General features: G+C 41.0%; 9 non-coding genes across 9 annotated transcripts; all 9 read right to left on the bottom strand.

Moving 5' to 3' along the window:
* Window positions 1-645: 645 nt before the first annotated feature.
* trnay-gua (transfer RNA tyrosine (anticodon GUA)) lies at window positions 646-732 on the bottom strand. The gene is given in 2 exon segments: window positions 646-681; window positions 696-732. It is a non-coding gene; the product is annotated as a tRNA-Tyr (tRNA).
* Window positions 733-8,667: 7,935 nt separating this feature from the next.
* On the bottom strand, window positions 8,668-8,740 carry trnah-aug (transfer RNA histidin (anticodon AUG)). The gene has a single exon. It is a non-coding gene; the product is annotated as a tRNA-His (tRNA).
* A 5,793-nt stretch (window positions 8,741-14,533) lies between these two features.
* On the bottom strand, window positions 14,534-14,620 carry trnay-gua (transfer RNA tyrosine (anticodon GUA)). The gene is given in 2 exon segments: window positions 14,534-14,569; window positions 14,584-14,620. It is a non-coding gene; the product is annotated as a tRNA-Tyr (tRNA).
* Window positions 14,621-14,726: 106 nt separating this feature from the next.
* Window positions 14,727-14,799, bottom strand: trnar-acg (transfer RNA arginine (anticodon ACG)). Its single transcript has one exon. It is a non-coding gene; the product is annotated as a tRNA-Arg (tRNA).
* A 1,018-nt stretch (window positions 14,800-15,817) lies between these two features.
* On the bottom strand, window positions 15,818-15,890 carry trnar-acg (transfer RNA arginine (anticodon ACG)). The gene has a single exon. It is a non-coding gene; the product is annotated as a tRNA-Arg (tRNA).
* Window positions 15,891-17,159: 1,269 nt separating this feature from the next.
* On the bottom strand, window positions 17,160-17,232 carry trnar-acg (transfer RNA arginine (anticodon ACG)). The gene has a single exon. It is a non-coding gene; the product is annotated as a tRNA-Arg (tRNA).
* A 1,007-nt stretch (window positions 17,233-18,239) lies between these two features.
* On the bottom strand, window positions 18,240-18,312 carry trnar-acg (transfer RNA arginine (anticodon ACG)). The gene has a single exon. It is a non-coding gene; the product is annotated as a tRNA-Arg (tRNA).
* Window positions 18,313-19,392: 1,080 nt separating this feature from the next.
* trnay-gua (transfer RNA tyrosine (anticodon GUA)) lies at window positions 19,393-19,479 on the bottom strand. Its single transcript is given in 2 exon segments — window positions 19,393-19,428; window positions 19,443-19,479. It is a non-coding gene; the product is annotated as a tRNA-Tyr (tRNA).
* A 106-nt stretch (window positions 19,480-19,585) lies between these two features.
* trnar-acg (transfer RNA arginine (anticodon ACG)) lies at window positions 19,586-19,658 on the bottom strand. The gene has a single exon. It is a non-coding gene; the product is annotated as a tRNA-Arg (tRNA).
* Between the last annotated feature and the right edge of the window lie 5 nt (window positions 19,659-19,663).

Below are 19,663 nucleotides of genomic sequence, written 5' to 3'. Positions count from 1 at the left end.
ACACTCACACATAAATGGCTTGCAGATGTTTCCTGTTTACTTCTGTTGAAGCTAAAGAAGATATATCATGAGGCCCCCTCTTAGTAAAGTGTTTTTACATAGTGTGAAAATTGCTCTCAGGATGTAACTGAAGCCTTCTGGTTTAAAGATAAAGAAGATTGGTTGGGGCCCCAAAGATCTTTTTCTGCTGAAAACATGTTACAAACAGGATAAGGGTTATTTTAGCAACGCCTTGTGAGACCTATGTAAGCGGGTGCAAACTCAAGACATGTTAGTTGTTCTGGAGGCAACTCGGCTTTATGGTCTGACAATAAAGTCTATTCTTCTGAAATCAAAAAGTAAGAATTTAAGAGTGATTCTTGAGGGAACGAGAGAAACCACAAAACCATCAATTAAGGTTAACAGGCCATCTCCTTGACAGCAGAAGTGGCATGAACATGAAGCTTCCTGTTCGACGAGATTTGCAAGGCATCCTTGGCTGCTCTGAAAGGCAGGCGTGTACCTTGCCCTCCCTGGTGGTCTTGTGGTTAGGAGTTGGTGCTCTCACTGTTACAGCCTGGGTTCGATTACTGGTCAGAGAATGTATTTTTGTCGGAGTTTGAAGGGCAAGGCGAGTAGTGCCTCCATGAGACAAAAAAATCAACTTCCTTCAAGCCGGAATTGAACCAGCGACCTAAGGATGGCCACTATATCACCTACAGTCCACCGCTCTACCAACTGAGCTATTGAAGGGATGTTTCTGTGGTGTGAGTGTTCCTAATTTGCAGAGCTACTGTTCCAGGTGAACACAGAATTGAAATGCCATGAGAGTCATGGAGTTAAAAAAAGAGAAATTATACGAACCAGCAAGGAGTCGAACCTGGAATCTTTTGATCCGTAGTCGGACGTGTTATCCATTGCGCCACTGGCCCTTTGCCTTTTGGTTCCAGAGGCCTGTTAACTAGCAGCTTCCTCAGCGGCAGCATTCAAATTGATGTGGTATGCTAGAAAAGTTCTAGTTTCCTAGTAATCATAAATAAGTAATTAAATAAAACACAAACAACACAGCGTGGAAAGAATGATAACTCCTTCCCTTTTCAGTGCTCAGGGTCTCAAGCAAAAGTGCAACCAGTGCATTTACTTGGAAAGTAGCAAATGTGACAGCACAATAGTGGTCACAAAGTTCCAGTAAGATCACAAAGGAAAAAGTCAATCACTGTGTGAATTTCTTTAAAACTTCTTAACATTTACAACATTTGAACGATCAGAGTACAGGGAATGTCGGAGGGCACATTGTCGCTTTTCACCGCTGGGGGCAGTCTGTGTCAATTCAGTTTCCAATCTGAACTGAAAGTTTACAACATTTGACGATGACACACTCACACTCTTGGAAAGTGTCAGTGACCCTCAGGGAGAGTGTCAGAGGGCAATAGAGTTCACAACTTACTGTACGACAAGCAACAGCTTATTTGCTGTCAGACTCAGCGAAGTAAAAGTTTGTTCATCAAGTTATTACACTACTACAAGATGTAATTACACATATTTTTATCAGATAGTTGAACATCATCACCGCTATTTTTAAACACTATTAAAATGTATGTAGTTTTCTGTAAGAGTTTAATCTAGGACATCCAAAAAAAGTCTTCCAATCCTAAAAAGACACACAAAGCCATGTTTGGGACGGATTGGATATCACGTCTAAAATAGTTTTCCAGCACAGGAGTTTGGCCATCAAGTGAGGTTAACAGGCCAACTCCTTGACAGCAGAAGTGGCATGAACATGAAGCTTCCTGTTCGACGAGATTTGCAAGGCGTCCTTGGTTTCTCTGAAAGGCAGGCATGTACCTTGCCCTCCCTGGTGGTCTTGTGGTTAGGAGTTGGTGCTCTCACTGTTACAGCCTGATTGATTGATTGCTTTATTATTATCCCCATAGGGACATTTTTGTTGCTTGTGTTTCAACATGCATACATATAAGACCAACAATATACATGTAACAAATATGCAGATTTATATATAAAATAAATAAAAACAAATTCTAATCTTCACTGAGACCCGCTCAGTGAACACCCACACTACCTATCATTTAATAATTTTACTGCCTGTGGCAAGAAGGAATTTTTCCCCCTGTTTTTAAAAATTGCTGGCATCCTGAATCTTCTACCTGAGGGTAATATCTCAAATTTATCAAACAGAGGATGTCTATTGTCTGATATAATTTGTCTTACTTTACTAAGGCATCTAGTTTTATAAATTTGTTCAAGACCTCTTAAAGGGATACCAATTAATTTACCCGCAGTAATCAAGACCTTTCTAAGCGAACTTTTTTGCTTCACTGTGACATTTCCAAACCAACAGGTGATGCAAAATGTAAAAACACTTTCAATAAAAGAATCATAAAATACTCTTAGGATTGAAACATTTACATTAAATGTCAGCATCTTCCTAAGGAAGTATAGCCTTTGCTGTCCTTTTTTGTGCACAGCTTCAGTCCATTTATACCACCTTAGTTTGTGATCAAAGACTACCCCAAGATATTTATACTCATTAACACTGTATTGGTACCCCTTTAATAGTGGTCACACTCACTGAAGACTCCTTCCTAAAATCAATACTCATCTCCTTTGTTTTTGAAATATTTTACTTAAGGTTTGACATGTCGCACCAAGTAATAAATTCATTTAAAACAGGTCCATGACTGTCCTCATCCCCCTGGAGGAGACTAACTAATGCAGTATCATCTGCAAATTTGATTAAATATCTCCTTGGATGGGTACTTATGCAGGTATTTGTGTACAATATAAACAGTAGTGGTGAGAGGACACAGCCTTGTGGGGATCCAACATTAGTAATTTGTTTCTCCGATAGTGATCCACCCATTCTCACTCGCTGAACTCTGTTCCTTAGAAAATCCCGCAACCACAGAATAAGTCCTCCATCCAGGTTAAACTCTATGGCTAATCTTTCAACCAACACAGTAGGCAGTATGGTATTAAACGCACGACGAAAAGTCAGCAAATAGGATTTTCACGTGATTTTTGGGAACTTCAAGATGCTGAGTAAACAATATGCAACAATGTTAATATTGCATCGTCCACTCCCTTGTTTGACTGATATGCAAATTGCAATGGTTCCAATAAATGTTGCGTTTTTAACACCACATACCTTTTAACAAGCCTTTCAAAGCTTTTAAACACCAAAGAGGTCAGTGCAATTGGCCGATAGTCACTAAGCTCTACTGGTTTATTGTTTTTAGGAAATGGTATAATAGTTGAAGTTTTCCATATAGTTGGTACTAAGCGTTGGTCTAAAGATCTTCGGAATAACAAAGTAAAAACTGTGGATAGTTGCTCAGCACATTTTTTTAACACTCGTCCACAGATGCTGTCAGGCCCCGGGCTCTTATGTGTATTGCAACTCTGAAACATTTTCTTTACATCAGCCTCTTTGATGGCAAAGTCATTAGTTGATGCCAAGAAAGTTTCTTCATCACTGTTAGTAACCTTACTATCCCCTCGAAAGGTGAAAAAAATGTATTTAACCCATTCGCTAGTTCCAGATCCCTGCTTTTCCCTTCAGTAATTGTCATGTTTGTATTATACTTTCCTTGACTTTTATGTGGTGCACTAATCATCGTCCTGATACCTTCCCATGCCTGTTTAGAAGTTCCCTGTGACATTTTAGCTTCAATTTTTGTTTATATAGGGCCTTATCAACCTTAATTTGTCTTTTAATTTCTCTTTGAATGTCCCTTTTCTCTAAAACATCATTATTATAATATGCTACCTTCTTCTTATTTAATAGTTGTTTAAGTTTCTTTGATACCCATGGCTTATTATTTGGAAACACTTTATACGTTTTCGTGCGTATAACTGACTCCACACAAAAATGTATTTAATCAGAGACCACATTTGTGTGAGTATCTAGATCAGGAGATTCAAATGTTTCCCACAGAGTACACTCAAAACATCCTGGGAGACACATAATACTCTCTTCATTCCAAATCTTTACTGTCTTTACCTGAGGTTTTTCTCTTTCAAGGAGTCTTTGATATTTGGGTCGAAGATTTACAATGCTATGATCAGATCTACCCAACGGCGGTAGCGTCGAGGCAGAAAAGGCATCTTTAACGTTGCCATAACACTTGTCCAGTATCTTATTTTTCCTGGTGCAACAGTTCACATACTGATAGTAAGTCCTCAAACAGTTTTTCAATGAACAGTTGTTAAAATCTCCTAAGATAAATTTTGGAGCATCAGGAGACAGCGTATCAAGTCTTTGTGAAAGTTGATATAACACATCAGAGACTTTAGCTGAATTTGCTAGCGGATGTATATAAACAACAGTAAAAAACAACTGTGGGAACTCACGAGGGAGATAGAATGGTCTAAGAGATACACTCAATAGTTCGATATCAGGAGTACAGAGATATTCTCTTAGCACCACTTGCCTGCACCAGTTGTCCGTAATAAGAAAACAAACTCCACCACCGCGTGACTTTGCCGTGATGTCCGAGTCTCGATCCGTTCGATACACCGTGAAGCCAGCTGGTTCAACCTCACTTGATGGAGTGCTCTCGTTCAGCCATGTTTCTGTGATTGCCAGCACACATGCATTTCTGTATTCATGCAGGTAGCGTAGATTTGCTGTTAATTCATCCGTTTTACCCCTCAGGGACTGGGCATTCATTAATAAAATCGTGGGCAAGGGTAGCAAATAGGATTTTCACGTGATTTTTGGGAACTTCAAGATGCGAGTAAACAATATGCAACAATGTTAATATTGCATCGTCCACTCCCTTGTTTGACTGATATGCAAATTGCAATGGTTCCAATAAATGTTGCGTTTTTAACACCACATACCTTTTAACAAGCCTTTCAAAGCTTTTAAACACCAAAGAGGTCAGTGCAATTGGCCGATAGTCACTAAGCTCTACTGGTTTATTGTTTTTAGGAAATGGTATAATAGTTGAAGTTTTCCATATAGTTGGTATTAAGCGTTGGCCTAAAGATCTTCGGAATAACAAAGTAAAAACTGTGGATAGTTGCTCAGCACATTTTTTTAACACTCGTCCACAGATGCTGTCAGGCCCCGGGCTCTTAGGTGTATTGCAACTCTGAAACATTTTCTTTACATCAGCCTCTTTGATGGCAAAGTCATTAGTTGATGCCAAGAAAGTTTCTTCATCACTGTTAGTAACCTTACTATCCCCCTCGAAACGTGAAAAAAAATTATTTAACCCATTCGCTAGTTCCAGATCCCTGCTTTTCCCCTCAGTAATTGTCATGTTTGTATTATACTTTCCTTGACTTTTATGTGGTGCACTAATCATCGTCCTGATACCTTCCCATGCCTGTTTAGAAGTTCCCTGTGACATTTTAGCTTCAATTTTTTGTTTATATAGGGCCTTATCAACCTTAATTTGTCTTTTAATTTCTCTTTGAATGTCCCTTTTCTCTAAAACATCATTATTATACAGGTGAAACTCGAAAAATTAGAATATCGTGCAAAAGTTCATTAATTTCAGTAATTCAACTTAAAAGGTGAAACTAATATATTATATAGACTCATTACAAGCAAAGTAAGATATTTCAAGCCTTTATTTGATATAATTTTGATGATTATGGCTTACAGCTTATGAAAACCCCAAATTCAGAATCTCAGAAAATTAGAATATTGTGAAAAGGTTCAGTATTGTAGGCTCAAAGTGTCACACTCTAATCAGCTAAACACCTGCAAAGGGTTCCTGAGCCTTTAAATGGTCTCTCAGTCTGGTTCAGTTGAATTCACAATCATGGGGAAGACTGCTGACCTGACAGTTGTGCAGAAAACCATCATTGACACCCTCCACAAGGAGGGAAAGCCTCAAAAGGTAATTTCAAAAGAAGTTGGATGTTCTCAAAGTGCTGTATCAAAGCACATTAATAGAAAGTTAAGTGGAAGGGAAAAGTGTGGAAGAAAAAGGTGCACAAGCAGCAGGGATGACCGTAGCCTGGAGAGGATTGTCAGGAAAAGGCCATTCAGATGTGTGGGTGAGCTTCACAAGGAGTTGACTGAGGCTGGAGTTACTGCATCAAGAGCCACCACACACAGACGGGTCCTGGACATGGGCTTCAAATGTCAAACGTCTTACCTGGGCTAAAGAAAAAAAGAACTGGTCTGTTGCTCAGTGGTCCAAAGTCCTCTTTTCTGATGAGAGCAAATTTTGCATCTCATTTGGAAACCAAGGTCCCAGAGTCTGGAGGAAGAATGGAGAGGCACACAATCCAAGATGCTTGAAGTCCAGTGTGAAGTTTCCACAGTCTGTGTTGGTTTGGGGAGCCATGTCATCGGCTGGTGTTGGTCCACTGTGCTTTATTAAGTCCAGAGTCAACGCAGCCGTCTACCGGGACATTTTAGAGCACTTCATGCTTCCTTCAGCAGACAAGCTTTATGGAGATGCTGACTTCATTTTCCAGCAGGACTTGGCACCTGCCCACACTGCCAAAAGTACCAAAACCTGGTTCAATGACCATGGTATTACTGTGCTTGATTGGCCAGCAAACTCGCCTGACCTGAACCCCATAGAGAATCTATGGGGCATTGCCAAGAGAAAGATGAGAGGCATGAGACCAAACAATGCAGAAGAGCTGAAGGCCGCTATTGAAGCATCTTGGTCTTCCATAACACCTCAGCAGTGCCACAGGCTGATAGCATCCATGCCACGCCGCATTGAGGCAGTAATTAATGCAAAAGGGGCCCAAACCAAGTACTGAGTACATATGCATGATTATGCTTTTCAGAGGGCCGAGATTTCTGTATTTAAAATCCTTTTTTTTTTATTGATTTCATGTAATATTCTAATTTTCTGAGATTCTGAATTTGGGGTTTTCATAAGCTGTAAGCCATAATCATCAAAATTATATAAAATAAAGGCTTGAAATATCTTACTTTGCTTGTAATGAGTCTATATAATATATTAGTTTCACCTTTTAAGTTGAATTACTGAAATTAATGAACTTTTGCACGATATTCTAATTTTCCGAGTTTCACCTGTAATATGCTACCTTCTTCTTATTTAATAGTTGTTTAAGTTTCTTTGATACCCATGGCTTATTATTTGGAAACACTTTATACGTTTTCGTGCGTATAACTGACTCCACACAAAAATGTATATAATCAGAGACCACATTTGTGTGAGTATCTAGATCAGGAGATTCAAATGTTTCCCACAGAGTACACTCAAAACATCCTGGGAGACACATAATACTCTCTTCATTCCAAATCTTTACTGTCTTTACCTGAGGTTTTTCTCTTTCAAGGAGTCTTTGATATTTGGGTCGAAGATTTACAATGCTATGATCAGATCTACCCAACGGCGGTAGCGTTGAGGCAGAAAAGGCATCTTTAACGTTGCCATAACACTTGTCCAGTATCTTATTTTTCCTGGTGCAACAGTTCACATACTGATAGTAAGTCCTCAAACAGTTTTTCAATGAACAGTTGTTAAAATCTCCTAAGATAAATTTTGGAGCATCAGGAGACAGCGTATCAAGTCTTTGTGAAAGTTGATATAACACATCAGAGACATCAGTAAAAAACAACTGTGGGAACTCACGAGGGAGATAGAATGGTCTAAGAGATACACTCAATAGTTCGATATCAGGAGTACAGAGATATTCTCTTAGCACCACTTGCCTGCACCAGTTGTCCGTAATAAGAAAACAAACTCCACCACCGCGTGACTTTGCCGTGATGTCCAAGTCTCGATCCGTTCGATACACCGTGAAGCCAGCTGGTTCAACCTCACTTGATTGAGTGCTCTCGTTCAGCCATGTTTCTGTGATTGCCAGCACACATGCATTTCTGTATTCATGCAGGTAGCGTAGATTTGCTGTTAATTCATCCGTTTTACTCCTCAGGGACTGGGCATTCATTAATAAAATCGTGGGCAAGGGTAGTTTATTTCCCAATCTTTTTAGTCTCTGGCGAATCCCACCTCTCTTCCCTCGTCTACGTTTCCTTTTAGTTTGAGTAATTTTGTCTTGTGAGGTTTGCAAATAACTTGGTATGCGATGGTAAGATGTGGTCTTCGCGTCCTTACTGCACTGGAGTAAGAATTCCCGGCTGTGCTGAACAAAACCGTCTACGGCGTTTTCGGCATTTAATGCATTGAATAAATTAATGCTTAAAATCCAGATGACCAGTCCTAAGATCCATCCATGAAACTGCATTGTTTACGAATTATTATACCCACGTCAGCAGTCGGTTTTTAGAAAGAAAATATAGAACCCGCTCAACAAACAAACAAACAACTCGACAACTTGCCAATAACTCGCACGTTAAAACACACTGCAGGTCGCCACAGAGCAGCGCCCCCATCTGGGTTCGATTACCGGTCAGAAAATGTAATTTTGTCGGAGTTTGAAGGGAAAGGCGAGTATTGCCTCCAAGAGATAAAAAAACATCTTCCTTCAAGCTGGAATTGAACAAGTGACCTAAGGATGGCTACTATATCACCTACAGTCCTCTGCTCTACCAACTGAGCTATCAAAGGGATGGTTCACCTGCAGTCCTCCACTCTACCAACAGAGCTATCGAAGGGATGGTTCTGTGGTCTGAGTTTTCCTAATTTGCAGAGCTACTGTTCCAGGTGAACACAGAATTGAAATGCCATGAGAGTCATGGAGTTAAAAAAAAGAGAACTGATACGAGCCAGCCAGGAGTCGAACCTGGAATCTTCTGATCCATAGTCAGACACGTTATCCATTGCGCCACCGGCCCGTTGCCCTTTGGTTCCAGAGCCCTGTTAACTAGCAGCTTCCTCAGCGGCAGCGTTCACATTGATGTGGTATGCTAGAAAAGTTCTAGTTTCCTAGTAATCGTAAATAAGTAATTAAATAAAACACAAACAACACAGCGTGGAAAGAATGCTAACTCCTTCCCTTTTCAGTGCTCAGGGTCTCAAGCAAAATTGCAACCAGTGCATTTACTTGGAAAGTAGCAAATGTGACAGCACAATAGTAGTCACAAAGTTCCAGTAAGATCACAAAGGAAAAAGTTGTCATAAGTTGTCACAACATTTGCAGCCAATCACTGTGCGAGATTCTTTAAAACTTCTTAACATTTACAACATTTGAACGATCATATTTCAGGGAATGTCGGAGGGCAGATTGTTGCTTTTCACCGCTGGGGGCAGTCTGTGTCAATTCAGTTTCCAATCTGAGCTGAAAGTTTACAACATTTGACGATGACACACTCACACTCTTGGAAAGTGTCAATGACCCTCAGGGAGAGTGTCAGAGGGCAATAGAGTTCACAACTTACTGTACAACAAGCAATAGTTTATTTGCTGTCAGACTCAGCGAGTAAAGGTTTGTTCATCAAGTTATTACACTACTACAAGATGTAATTACGCATATTTTTATCAGATAGTTGAACATCATCACCGCTATTTTTAAACACTATTAAAATGTATGTAGTTTTGTGTAAGAGTTTAATCTAGGACATCCAAAAAAAGTCTTCCAATCCTAAAAAGACACACAAAGCCATGTTTGGGACGGATTGGATATCGTGTCTAAAATAGTTTTCCAGCACAGGAGTTTGGCCATCAAGTGAGGTTAACAGGCCAACTCCTTGACGGCAGAAGTGGCATGAACATGAAGCTTCCTGTTCGACGAGATTTGCAAGGTGTCCTTGGCTTCTCTGAAAGGCAGGCATGTACCTTGTAGAGTATCCAGGTCAGGGTTGGGGAATGTACAATTAATTTCAATGATCGTAATCAATGATTAATCATACGGGTTGACCCGGATAACAATACATACAAAAACGCCCCAAAAAGGGCTTATATAGTCCAGGAGTCTGCTTCAAATATATACAGATAATTAAACACAACGAATTATAATCAATTAGGAATATACATTATATGCAGACAGGCTATATTAATTTAATTAAACCCTCAATGGAATTGACCCGTAGGCTACCGCAATCAGTCAGTTCGTCCCGCGAACCGCTTTGCTAAATATTTCTGATCAATTCCCTTGAAGGTTTATTCTTAGTTATAAGCTTACTCATCAAAGCACGTTAACTTACTTTGATAATATCAGCTCGTAGCTTAAAATCGCACATTAAAGAGGCTTTGTTTTATGACCAACAACCACAGACAATCAAGCGTATAATTGATTTTAATACAAGGTACTAGGATAAATCACTACTTGACAAACAGACACTTAACATATAACATAAAATAAACATAAAATACGCAAGTTAAACACAGTAAAAGCGATAAGGAAAATAGGTGGATTATTATAAGGATAGTCAACTTATTACAACAATTAACCCTTTAAGATCCAGCAAATGGAATTACACACTTTAACGCGTTTGGATTTCAGATGAAATAATACTTGCAAAATGGACCTTAGTGTGGCTGAGCAAGACTACGTGTATGTCGTGTCCTCGTGGCGTTCTTGAGACAGAGGATTTTGGTTCGGTGTTTCCAGAGTGTGGAGTTGAGACTCACTTGAAGAGAGAGTTGAAGGGTTGTTCCGAGAAGTTGCAATGTTCAGCAAAGAGAAGAGAGAGGGGTGCCGGGGGGAGTCCAAGGGGAAGGGAGGAGAGATGAAGTAAGTTGGGAGTTGGGAGCAGCCAAGAAGAAGGAAGAGATAAGAGAGCGAAGGGCCAGTGTGGATGCTATTTATAACCTTAGAAAACGTGTCCCACCTCTCATTGGCTTGACCAATAAGAAGGGTGGAAGTTCCAGGCGGGAATTTGGTTTATTGCTCTTTGTTCTAAGGGTGCTCCTTGGTGTGCACCCTGGAGGGGTGGTAGCCAATGAAGAAACTAGGAAATATTCTTGTAATACTAATATGTTGTTGTTATCGACATATCATGTACACAGTCATTTCGATCTTCAAAATACCAAGTTATAGAGACCAAACGTGCCACACATATGATGTCGGTTAACCATAGTATGCAAAGTCTGAAACATTAACCCATTAGAGTTTGCAAGAAAACATAGACCAAACAACATAAAGGGAAATCATGAGATGGAACATTAGATACATGTCAATACATTTATCACATGGATATATATATATATATAGAATATATAGGATTAAAAGGGTTCATTTCTCCTTCTCAGTAAGAATTAAGTGAGAATCAGCAATCTCTGCACATTCCTTTGGAGGTCATAAAAGTCTCCCTTATTTTGGGCATGAGATGGTCCCTTTGTCCCGTCAAGGCTCATTTGCATGACCGGGTCCAGCTTTGGCTTGAATAACTCAAAAGATGGTAAAACATAGCAGAATACAATTCTAAGGTAATCTTATATTTATATTCAGCTAGGACAAGTCGTAAGGTTTAATTTGATACCAAGAAATGTGTATTTATTACACTTAAAAGTGGATATACACTCTTAGGCTATTAAATATACGGCCTCAGAGTTTTACTACACAACTAAACAAATTTCCACTAGTTTTGATCTATCATCAGAAATACACAACGTACAGGGATTACACATATTTCCTTAAGAATAAACATTTCTAGGTTTTAACTGAAAGACACACACACACACACATTTTTACGTTCAAAGTCTCACATGGCTTTTCTCACATGGTAAAGCACGTGGTGTGAGGCGAGTCACATGGAAAAGGGGGGGCTTGTCAATAGCTGGAGTGTCTCTTTGTCAATAGCGCATTGTGCTGTGGAGACTAGTTGGCGCTATTTCACTGATTAGTGGAGTTTTAACAGTGGGTTTTTTGTTATTCAGAATGATTAGTCCATTGATTCCTCCAGACGCTACAACCTTGCCCTCCCTGGTGGACTTGTGGTTAGGAGTTGGTGCTCTCACTGTTACAGCACGGGTTCGATTACCGGTCAGAAAATGTAATTTTGTCGGAGTTTGAAGGATAAGGCGAGTATTGCCTCCAAGAGATAAAAAGCATCTTCCGCTCTACCAACTGAGATATAGAAGGGATGATTCTGTGGTGTGAGTGTTCCTAATTTGCAGAGCTACTGTTCCAGGTGAACACAGAATTGAAATGCCATGAGAGTCATGGAGTTAAAAAATGAGAACTTATACGAGTCAGCCAGGAGTCGAACCTGGAATCTTCTGATCCGTAGTCAGACGCGTTATCCATTGCGACACTGGCCCGTTGCCCTTGGGTTCCAGAGCCTGTTAACTAGCAGCTTCCTCAGCGGCAGCGTTCAAATTGATGTGGTATGCTAGAAATGTTCTAGTTTCCTAGTGATCATAAATAAGTAATTAAATAAAACACAAACAACACAGCGTGGAAAGAATGCTAACTCCTTCTCTTTTCAGTGCTCAGGGTCTCAAGCAAAAGTGCAACCAGTGCATTTACTTGGAAAGTAGCAAATGTGACAGCACAATAGTAGTCACAAAGTTCCAGTAAGATCACAAAGGAAAAAGTTGTCAGAAGTTGTCACAACATTTGCAGCCAATCACTGTGCGAGATTCTTTAAAACTTCTTAACATTTACAACATTTGAACGATCAGAGTACAGGGAATGTCGGAGGGCAGATTGCCGCTTTTCACTGCTGGGGGCAGTCTGTGTCAATTCAGTGTCCAATCTGAGCTGAAAGTTTACAACATTTGACAATGACACACTCACACTCTTGGAAAGTGTCAATGACCCTCAGGGAGAGTGTCAGAGGGCAATAGAGTTCACAACTTACTGTACGACAAGCAACAGTTTATTTGCTGTCAGACTCAGCGAAGTAAAAGTTTGTTCATCAAGTTATTACACTACTACAAGATGTAATTACGCATATTTTTATCAGATAGTTGAACATCACCACCGCTATTTTTAAACACTATTAAAATGTATGTAGTTTTGTGTAAGAGTTTAATCTAGGACATCCAAAAAAAGTCTTCCAATCCTAAAAAGACACACAAAGCCATGTTTGGGACGGATTGGATATCGCGTCTAAAATAGTTTTCCAGCACAGGAGTTTGGCCATCAAGTGAGGTTAACAGGCCAACTCCTTGACAGCAGAAGTGGCATGAAAATGAAGCTTCCTGTTCGACAAGATTTGCAAGGCGTCCTTGGCTGCTCTGAAAGGCAGGCATGTACCTTGCCCTCCCTGGTGGTCTTGTGGTTAGGAGTTGGTGCTCTCACTGTTACAGCCTGGGTTCGATTACCAGTCAGAAAATGTAATTTTGTCGGAGTTTGAAGGGCAAGGCGAGTATTGCCTCCAAGAGATAAAAAAACATCTTCCTTCGAGCCGGAATTGAACCAGCAACCTAAGGATGGCTACTATATCACCTACAGTCCTCCACTCTACCAACTGAGCTATAGAAGGGATGATTTTGTGGTGTGAGTGTTCCTAAATTGCAGAGCTACTATTCCAGGTGAACGCAGAATTGAAATGCCATGAGAGTCATGGAGTTAAAAAATGAGAACTTATACGAGCCAGCCAGGAGTCGAACCTGAAATCTTCTGATCCGTAGTCAGACACGTTATCCATTGCACCACTGGCCCGTTGCCCTTTGGTTTCAGAGCCTGTTAACTAGCAGCTTCCTCAACGGCAGCGTTCAAATTGATGTGGTATGCTAGAAAAGTTCTAGTTTCCTAGTGATCATAAATAAGTAATTAAATAAAACACAAACAACACAGCGTGGAAAGAATGCTAACTCCTCTTTTCAGTGCTCAGGGTCTCAAGCAAAAGTGCAACCAGTGCATTTACTTGGAAAGTAGCAAATGTGACAGCACAATAGTAGTCACAAAGTTCCAGTAAGATCACAAAGGAAAAAGTTGTCAGAAGTTGTCACAACATTTGCAGCCAATCACTGTGCGAGATTATTTAAAACTTCTTAACAATTACAACATCTGAACGATCGTATTTCAGGGAATGTCGGAGGGCAGATTGCCGCTTTTCACCGCTGGGGGCAGTCTGTGTCAATTCAGTGTCCAATCTGAGCTGAAAGTTTACAACATTTGCCGATGACACAATCACACTCTTGGAAAGTGTCAATGACCCTCAGGGAGAGTGTCAGAGGGCAATAGAGTTCACAACTTACTGTACGACAAGCAACAGTTTATTTGCTGTCAGACTCAGCGAAGTAAAAGTTTGTTCATCAAGTTATTACACTACTACAAGATGTAATTACGCATATTTTTATCAGATAGTTGAACATCATCACCGCTATTTTTAAACACTATTAAAATTTATGTAGTTTTGTGTAAGAGTTTAATCTAGGACATCCAAAAATAGTCTTCCAATCCTAAAAAGACACACAAAGCCATGTTTGGGACGGATTGGATATCGCGCCTAAAATATTTTTCCAGCACAGGAGTTTGGCCATCAAGTGAGGTTAACAGGCCAACTCCTTGACAGCAGAAGTGGCATGAAAATGAAGCTTCCTGTTCGACAAGATTTGCAAGGCGTCCTTGGCTGCTCTGAAAGGCAGGCATGTACCTTGCCCTCCCTGGTGGTCTTGTGGTTAGGAGTTGGTGCTCTCACTGTTACAGCCTGGGTTCGATTACCGGTCAGAAAATGTAATTTTGTCGGAGTTTGAAGGGCAAGGCGAGTATTGCCTCCAAGAGATAAAAAACATCTTCCTTCGAGCCGGAATTGAACCAGCGACCTAAGGATGGCTACTATATCACCTACAGTCCTCCGCTCTACCAACTGAGCTATCGAAGGGATGATTCTGTGGTGTGAGTGTTCCTAAATTGCAGAGCTACTGTTCCAGGTGAACACAGAATTGAAATGCCATGAGAGTCATGGAGTTAAAAAATGAGAACTTATACGAGCCAGCCAGGAGTCGAACCTGGAATCTTCTGATCCGTAGTCAGACACGTTATCCATTGCGCCACTGGCCCGTTGCCCTTTGGTTTCAGAGCCTGTTAACTAGCAGCTTCCTCAACGTGCGAGATTCTTTAAAACTTCTTAACATTTACAACATTTGAACGATCAGAGTACAGGGAATGTCGGAGGGCAGATTGCCGCTTTCACCGCTGGGGGCAGTCTGTGTCAATTCAGTGTCCAATCTGAGCTGAAAGTTTACAACATTTGACAATGACACAATCACACTCTTGGAAAGTGTCAATGACCCTCAGGGAGAGTGTCAGACGGCAATAGAGTTCACAACTTACTGTACGACAAGCAACAGTTTATTTGCTGTCAGACTCAGCGAAGTAAAAGTTTGTTCATCAAGTTATTACACTACTACAAGATGTAATTACGCATATTTTTATCAGATAGTTGAACATCATCACCGCTATTTTTAAACACTATTAAAATATTTTAATAAATTTATGTAGTTTTGTGTAAGAGTTTAATCTAGGACATCCAAAAAAAGTCTTCCAATCCTAAAAAGACACACAAAGCCATGTTTGGGACGGATTGGATATCGCGTCTAAAATAGTTTTCCAGCACAGGAGTTTGGCCATCAAGTGAGGTTAACAGGCCAACTCCTTGACAGCAGAAGTGGCATGAAAATGAAGCTTCCTGTTCGACAAGATTTGCAAGGCATCCTTGGCTGCTCTGAAAGGCAGGCATGTACCTTGCCCTGCCTGGTGGTCTTGTGGTTAGGAGTTGGTGCTCTCACTGTTACAGCCTGGGTTTGATTACCGGTCAGAAAATGTAATTTTGTCGGAGTTTGAAGGGCAAGGCGAGTATTGCCTCCAAGAGATAAAAAAACATCTTCCTTCCAGCCGGAATTGAACCAGTGACCTAAGGATGGCTACTATATCACCTACAGGCCTCCGCTCTACCAACTGAGCTATCGAAGGGATGGTTCTGTGGTGTGAGTGTTCCTAAATTGCAGAGCTACTGTTCCAGGTGAACACAGAATTGAAATGCCATGAGAGTCATGGAGTTAAAAGATGAGAACTTATATGAGCCAGCCAGGAGTCGAACCTGGAATCTTCTGATCCGTAGTCAGACACGTTATCCATTGCGCCACTGGCCCGTTGCCCTTTGGTTTCAGAGCCTGTTAACTAGCAGCTTCCTCAACGGCAGCGTTCAAATTGATGTGGTATGCTAGAAAAGTTCTAGTTTCCTAGTGATCATAAATAAGTAATTAAATAAAACACAAACAACACAGCGTGGAAAGAATGCTAACTCCTCTTTTCAGTGCTCAGGGTCTCAAGCAAAAGTGCAACCAGTGCATTTACTTGGAAAGTAGCAAATGTGACAGCACAATAGTAGTCACAAAGTTCCAGTAAGATCACAAAGGAAAAAGTTGTCAGAAGTTGTCACAACATTTGCAGCCAATCACTGTGCGAGATTATTTAAAACTTCTTAACAATTACAACATCTGAACGATCGTATTTCAGGGAATGTCGGAGGGCAGATTGCCGCTTTTCACCGCTGGGGGCAGTCTGTGTCAATTCAGTGTCCAATCTGAGCTGAAAGTTTACAACATTTGCCGATGACACAATCACACTCTTGAAAGTGTCAATGACCCTCAGGGAGAGTGTCAGAGGGCAATAGAGTTCACAACTTACTGTACGACAAGCAACAGTTTATTTGCTGTCAGACTCAGCGAAGTAAAAGTTTGTTCATCAAGTTATTACACTACTACAAGATGTAATTACGCATATTTTTATCAGATAGTTGAACATCATCACCGCTATTTTTAAACACTATTAAAATTTATGTAGTTTTGTGTAAGAGTTTAATCTAGGACATCCAAAAATAGTCTTCCAATCCTAAAAAGACACACAAAGCCATGTTTGGGACGGATTGGATATCGCGCCTAAAATATTTTTCCAGCACAGGAGTTTGGCCATCAAGTGAGGTTAACAGGCCAACTCCTTGACAGCAGAAGTGGCATGAAAATGAAGCTTCCTGTTCGACAAGATTTGCAAGGCGTCCTTGGCTGCTCTGAAAGGCAGGCATGTACCTTGCCCTCCCTGGTGGTCTTGTGGTTAGGAGTTGGTGCTCTCACTGTTACAGCCTGGGTTCGATTACCGGTCAGAAAATGTAATTTTGTCGGAGTTTGAAGGGCAAGGCGAGTATTGCCTCCAAGAGATAAAAAACATCTTCCTTCGAGCCGAATTGAACCAGCGACCTAAGGATGGCTACTATATCACCTACAGTCCTCCGCTCTACCAACTGAGCTATCAAAGGGATGATTCTGTGGTGTGAGTGTTCCTAAATTGCAGAGCTACTGTTCCAGGTGAACACAGAATTGAAATGCCATGAGAGTCATGGAGTTAAAAAATGAGAACTTATACGAGCCAGCCAGGAGTCGAACCTGGAATCTTCTGATCCGTAGTCAGACACGTTATCCATTGCGCCACTGGCCCGTTGCCCTTTGGTTTCAGAGCCTGTTAACTAGCAGCTTCCTCAACGTCGCGAGATTCTTTAAAACTTCTTAACATTTACAACATTTGAACGATCAGAGTACAGGGAATGTCGGAGGGCAGATTGCCGCTTTTCACCGCTGGGGGCAGTCTGTGTCAATTCAGTGTCCAATCTGAGCTGAAAGTTTACAACATTTGACAATGACACAATCACACTCTTGAAAGTGTCAATGACCCTCAGGGAGAGTGTCAGAGGGCAATAGAGTTCACAACTTACTGTACGACAAGCAACAGTTTATTTGCTGTCAGACTCAGCGAAGTAAAAGTTTGTTCATCAAGTTATTACACTACTACAAGATGTAATTACGCATATTTTTATCAGATAGTTGAACATCATCACCGCTATTTTTAAACACTATTAAAATTTATGTAGTTTTGTGTAAGAGTTTAATCTAGGACATCCAAAAAAAGTCTTCCAATCCTAAAAAGACACACAAAGCCATGTTTGGGACGGATTGGATATCGCGTCTAAAATAGTTTTCCAGCACAGGAGTTTGGCCATCAAGTGAGGTTAACAGGCCAACTCCTTGACAGCAGAAGTGGCATGAAAATGAAGCTTCCTGTTCGACAAGATTTGCAAGGCATCCTTGGCTGCTCTGAAAGGCAGGCATGTACCTTGCCCTGCCTGGTGGTCTTGTGGTTAGGAGTTGGTGCTCTCACTGTTACAGCCTGGGTTTGATTACCGGTCAGAAAATGTAATTTTGTCGGAGTTTGAAGGGCAAGGCGAGTATTGCCTCCAAGAGATAAAAAAACATCTTCCTTCGAGCCGGAATTGAACCAGTGACCTAAGGATGGCTACTATATCACCTACAGGCCTCCGCTCTACCAACTGAGCTATCGAAGGGATGGTTCTGTGGTGTGAGTGTTCCTAAATTGCAGAGCTACTGTTCCAGGTGAACACAGAATTGAAATGCCATGAGAGTCATGGAGTTAAAAAAAGAGAACTTATACGAGCCAGCCAGGAGTCGAACCTGGAATCTTCTGATCCGTAGTCAGACACGTTATCCATTGCGCCACTGGCCCGTTGCCCTTTGGTCTCAGAGCCTGTTAACTAGCAGCTTCCTCAACGGCAGCGTTCAAATTGATGTGGTATGCTAGAAAAGTTCTAGTTTCCTAGTGATCATAAATAAGTAATTAAATAAAACACAAACAACACAGCGTGGAAAGAATGCTAACTCCTCTTTTCAGTGCTCAGGGTCTCAAGCAAAAGTGCAACCAGTGCATTTACTTGGAAAGTAGCAAATGTGACAGCACAATAGTAGTCACAAAGTTCCAGTAAGATCACAAAGGAAAAAGTTGTCAGAAGTTGTCACAACATTTGCAGCCAATCACTGTGCGAGATTATTTAAAACTTCTTAACAATTACAACATCTGAACGATCAGTATTTCAGGGAATGTCGGAGGGCAGATTGCCGCTTTCACCGCTGGGGGCAGTCTGTGTCAATTCAGTGTCCAATCTGAGCTGAAAGTTTACAACATTTGACAATGACACAATCACACTCTTGGAAAGTGTCAATGACCCTCAGGGAGAGTGTCAGAGGGCAATAGAGTTCACAACTTACTGTACGACAAGCAACAGTTTATTTGCTGTCAGACTCAGCTAAGTAAAAGTTTGTTCATCAAGTTATTACACTACTACAAGATGTAATTACGCATATTTTTATCAGATAGTTGAACATCATCACCGCTATTTTTAAACACTATTAAAATGTATGTAGTTTTGTGTAAGAGTTTAATCTAGGACATCCAAAAAAAGTCTTCCAATCCTAAAAAGACACACAAAGCCATGTTTGGGACGGATTGGATATCGCGTCTAAAATAGTTTTCCAGCACAGGAGTTTGGCCATCAAGTGAGGTTAACAGGCCAACTCCTTGACAGCAGAAGTGGCAAGAACATGAAGCTTCCTGTTCGACAAGATTTGCAAGGCGTCCTTGGCTGCTCTGAAAGGCAGGCATGTACCTTGCCCTCCCTGGTGGTCTTGTGGTTAGGAGTTGGTGCTCTCACTGTTACAGCCTGGGTTCGATTACCGGTCAGAAAATGTAATTTTGTCGGAGTTTGAAGGGCAAGGCGAGTATTGCCTCCAAGAGATAAAAAAAACATCTTCCTTCGAGCTGGAATTGAACCAGCTACCTAAGGATGGCTACTATATCACCTACAGTCCTCCGCTCTACCAACTGAGCTATCGAAGGGATGATTCTGTGGTGTGAGTGTTCCTAAATTGCAGAGCTACTGTTCCAGGTGAACACAGAATTGAAATGCCATGAGAGTCATGGAGTTAAAAAATGAGAACTTATACGAGCCAGCCAGGAGTGGAACCTGGAATCTTCTGATCCGTAGTCAGACACGTTATCCATTGCGCCACTGGCCCGTTGC

The sequence above is a fragment of the Xyrauchen texanus genome, chromosome 6 (assembly GCF_025860055.1).
Source record: "Xyrauchen texanus isolate HMW12.3.18 chromosome 6, RBS_HiC_50CHRs, whole genome shotgun sequence".
Taxonomy (NCBI): Eukaryota; Metazoa; Chordata; class Actinopteri; order Cypriniformes; family Catostomidae; genus Xyrauchen; species Xyrauchen texanus.
The sequence above is the reverse complement of the archived record's forward strand: the minus strand, read 5'-3'. Positions and strand labels throughout refer to the sequence as shown.